A 4086-nucleotide genomic window follows, 5' to 3' on the forward strand; every position below is an offset into this window, starting at 1 on the left:
CCACGTTCCAAAGCACACAACATGAAAAAAGAAATAACCAAGTCCCACAAAAAACCCACAATCCAAAGGGAGGAACAAAGACACAACCCACTACTTCTTTTTCCCTTAGAAGGGGAGTTTTTCATGAGAGAACGAGGAATTCCCTCGATGGAAAAGGCACGAGATAAGATTGCCACCCTCATGCCCATCAACGGGGAAAATTGTGATCTCGATGGAGTTGAGACCGAGGGAGGGGTTTTCCATTACGTGGACACCCAACCCTTCCATGAGGGCATGTCGAGGAATGGTTGGGAGAACTAGGCTGGCCAGCCCAATGGGTTGAACCGCTCCTCATCCATCCCATACTAACCACACCCCGATAATTTCCCCTCACAAAAGGTTTGAGCTACCAAGCGCACGCGCAACCACTCCCTCGACCCAACCACCAACAAAAAATCTCACCCAAGTAACACATCAACCACTGCTGCCTTTTCGAGAAAACCAACTATGGAAGCCCACACCCTTGGTCCATGCCTTCCAACGAACAAAAGACTGAGCACCGCCACTACGAATGAGTCCAAATTTTATCCATCATATTTCCCAAGCACCTCAACTACAACAACCATGCCCAACTGAACAGATCATTGGAAGGTCTCCTAAGAAGCAAGCTTCTGAACCCCCTACAGAAACACATTGGGGGAAAGAAAAACAAAGGATGGGTGGGACAAGCACACACACGAAAAAACAAGCATTACCACAAGATAAGAAACCAACAATGTTCCCGCCAAACACCAAACCCGCTCCCCTAGAGACACACCACATAGTCCCACATTTTAATCGAAACCCAGCCAACCCAAACCAAAAAAGAAAACCCTTGCTATCAATGATCCTACCGCAGGTTCATCTACAGTAACCTTGTTACGACTTCTCCTTCCTCTAAATGATAAGGTTCAATGAACTTCTCACGACTTCGATGGTGGTGAACCACCATTGTCAACACAATCCGAACATTTGACTGGATCATTCAATCAGTAGGAGCGATGGGCAATGTGTACAAAGGGCAGGGACGTAGTCAACACGAGTTGATGACATGTGCTTACTAGGAATTCCTCATTGAAGACCAATAATTTCAATGGTCTATCCCCATCATGATGCAATTTGAGAAGATTTCCCGATCCTCTCGAACCAAGAAGAAAAACTCATTGGCTGCATTAGTGTAGCGCACGTGTGGCCCAGAACATCTAAATGCATCACAAACATGTTATTGCCTCAAACTTCCATGGCCTAAACAACCATAGTCCCTCTAAGAAGCTAGCCACGAAGAGGAACCTCCGCATAGCTAGTTAGTAGGTTGAGGTCTCTTTCATTATCGGAATCAACCAGAAAAATCACTCCACCAACTAACAAATGCCATGCACCACCACCCATAGAATCAAGAAAGAGCTCTCAATCTATCAAACCTTACTATGTCTGGACCTGGTAAGTTTCCCTGTGTTGAGTCAAATTAGGCCGCAGGCTCCACTCCTGGTGGTGCCCTTTCGTCAATTCCTTTAAGTTTCAACCTTTCAACCATACTCCCCCCTGAACCCAAACACTCTGATTTCTCAGAAGGTGTTGGTAGAGTCCTTAGAGCAACATCTGTTAGTCCCTGGGCGACATCATTTATGATTGAGACTAGGACAGTATCTAATCGTCTTCGAGCCCCCAACTTTCATTCTTGATTAATGAAAAAATCCTTGGAAAATGCTTTTGCAGTGGTCTGTCTTTCATAAATCCAAGAATTTCACCTCTGAAAATGAAATATGAATGCCCCTGATAGTCCCTATTAATCATTACTCTAGTCTCGAAGGCCAACATAATAGGACCAAACTCTTGTCACGTTATTCCATGCTAATGTATTCAGAGCATAAGCTTGCTTTGAGCACTCTAACTTTTTTAAAGTAACAATGTCGGAGCCGTGACCCAGCCAATTAAGGTTAGGAGCACACCACTGACAAAAGGGATGGAAGGGTAGGTGCACATTGAGTAGGTGGACCGACCTTTATGACCCAAGATCCAACTACGAGATTTTTAATTGCAACAACTTAAATATACACTATTGGAGCTGGAATTACCATGGCTGTTGGCACCAGACTTGCCCTCCAATGGATCCTCATTAAGGGATTTAGATTGTACTCATTCCAATTACCAGAATCGATGAGCCCAGTATTGTTATTTATTGTCACTACCTCCACATGTCAGGATTGGGTAATTTGCGCGCCTGCTACCTTCCTTGGATGTGGTAGCTGTTTCTTAGGCTCCCTCTCCGGAATCAAACCCTAATTCTCCATCACCCATCACCACCATGGTAGGCCTCTATCCTACCATCGAAAGTTGATAGGGAAGGAATTTGAATGAAGCATCGCCAGCACAAGGGTTGTGCAATCCGTCGAGTTATCATGATTCATTGGAGAAGCAAGCAAACCCGCACTGACCTTTTATCTAAAAAATGCATCCCTTCCAAAGAGTCAGGACTTGGTGCATGTATTAGCTATAGAATTACTATGGTTATCTGAGTAGTATGTGTTACACAGTAATTTGTCACTGTCTCTCTGTCAGTCACCCCACTGTGTCATGAATTCACAATAATCAAGCCCATGCCCTCTGAACTGGCCAAAAACCCACTTTTTCTAAAGTTTTCCTCATCAACGCGTCTGTTTCTAAAATACCCGCGCTGACTGGCACTTCATAACAAACCACGTGCGTTGCCAGTGCGGAAGCACACGGCTTTTCCGCACTGATCGAATTTCATGTCCAGTGCTACCTACGTTTGTATCAACCCGCGCTGACCACATCTTGACTATTATAGCCTTGCGATGTCAGCGCGCCAGACCAGTTATGCACCCGCGCTGATCCAGTTTGGGAGAATTTGTTCCAACAGCCAGCCTTCCAGATGACTACAGGCTTGGTTGTTGGTCTTGTGAATGTCGCCTCCCTTCTATGGCATGTCTGTTCGACCCTTTGCAACCACTTCCCTTTGAGATAAGCTCATCCTTCCACCATTCAAGGAGACTCCTCCTATATAAACCTCTACCATTACCATGAGCAGCTAGTTGGATATAGCTTGGAATAGCTTGGGTTGTGTGGAGCTTATAGTGCTCAGATTGCTGCTACTATAGGTAGTTGGTGTGATAAGTGTGGAAGTGATTGATAGCTTAGGGAAGGTTGTGTTGAGTTGCTTGTGTGAGAGAGAGAGCTTCTTGTCTTGGGAGAATCATTTCCAAAGGTGAATGCTTGAGGAACTTGCTGACTGGCCCCTCCTGAGAAGGATATCGATGTCAGAACACTTGGTTGTACTCTTCTCTGTTTTGATTAATAATAGATGACTACTATTATTGTTCCATTCTCATTTGTCTATGCAATGATTAATGTGAATTACATCCTTTATGACTGATGTATAGTTTCTTTTATTAGATTTCACGCTTGTGTTTGTCTTCTCTTCGTGTGTGCAGGTATCTATTCGTGGAGATCGCGGAGGATCGTGACCAGCCAGAGCGAAGGAGCGAAGGTGGCATCTCTTCACCAAACAACAGCGTTGGACTCCAAGTAGGTGTTCTTTTCCTACCTTTTAATCGCAACTAGGAACTTGCGTAGTAGCATTGACTGATTGTTGCCAGACCCATTCTGGGCCAGTAGGGATCGCCTCTATCCGTAGAGGGGATTTGCCTCTCCAACAGTATGGTACCATCAAAAAACTATAACTAATTTAATGAGCCATCCACAGTTTCACAGTCTGAATTAGTTCATACTTAGACATGCATGGCTTAATCTTTGAGACAAGCATATTACTACTAGCAGGATCAACCAGGTAGCACCCTCCCACTTCAAAGGGAATTATGGGTGCTCTCTTACCAAGAGCCAACCTGAACACCCATCAAGTCAAAGAGATGTCAAAATATCATGCAAACATTTTATGCCTTGCACCTCTTGCATCCCAAGAAGGAAGCACATGCAACATGCCAAGGACATGGTGAACAAATGGGTAGACCTACCGAGCCACAACGCACCAAGGCCACTCTGGAGTTTGAAACCATGCCCCAACCAACAAGAAAATGAGCAATCACTCAC

General features: G+C 44.8%; 1 pseudogene; it reads right to left on the reverse strand.

Moving 5' to 3' along the window:
• Positions 1-860: 860 nt before the first annotated feature.
• LOC149152424 (18S ribosomal RNA) lies at positions 861-3829 on the reverse strand (annotated as a pseudogene).
• Positions 3830-4086: the final 257 nt, after the last annotated feature.

Source organism: Pinus tabuliformis, chromosome 9, assembly GCF_031772625.1.
Source record: "Pinus tabuliformis cultivar Carrire ecotype Pingquan chromosome 9, CPIR1, whole genome shotgun sequence".
Taxonomy (NCBI): Eukaryota; Viridiplantae; Streptophyta; class Pinopsida; order Pinales; family Pinaceae; genus Pinus; species Pinus tabuliformis.